The sequence below is a fragment of the Penaeus monodon genome, chromosome 15, assembly GCF_015228065.2.
Source record: "Penaeus monodon isolate SGIC_2016 chromosome 15, NSTDA_Pmon_1, whole genome shotgun sequence".
NCBI lineage: Eukaryota > Metazoa > Arthropoda > Malacostraca > Decapoda > Penaeidae > Penaeus > Penaeus monodon.
Window position 1 is genome coordinate 40,554,524 of NC_051400.1, and position 218 is coordinate 40,554,741.

Genomic DNA, 218 nt, shown 5'->3' on the forward strand with positions numbered 1-218 from the left:
CACTTATAAATTAACCAAATTCTACGTACTGTCTAGTATTTAAAAAAAAATAATTAAAAATCATGAACTGAGTTCCTCTTCCCCATCACTCTCTCCCTCGCCCCTCGTCTTCATGCGCCAGAGAGTGAAGCTCACGTATCAAGGTGGCGTATAATTAACAGCCGGAGAAGCTATATTTAGGGCTATTCAGACTTAGTGATTAAATCAACATCAACTAC

General features: G+C 38.5%; 1 protein-coding gene across 1 annotated transcript in view; it reads right to left on the reverse strand.

The window, feature by feature from the left end:
- LOC119582044 (organic cation transporter protein-like) overlaps nt 1-218 on the reverse strand; it is a gene marked incomplete in the record, with an annotated part of 19,531 nt that overhangs the window by 9,620 nt on the left and 9,693 nt on the right.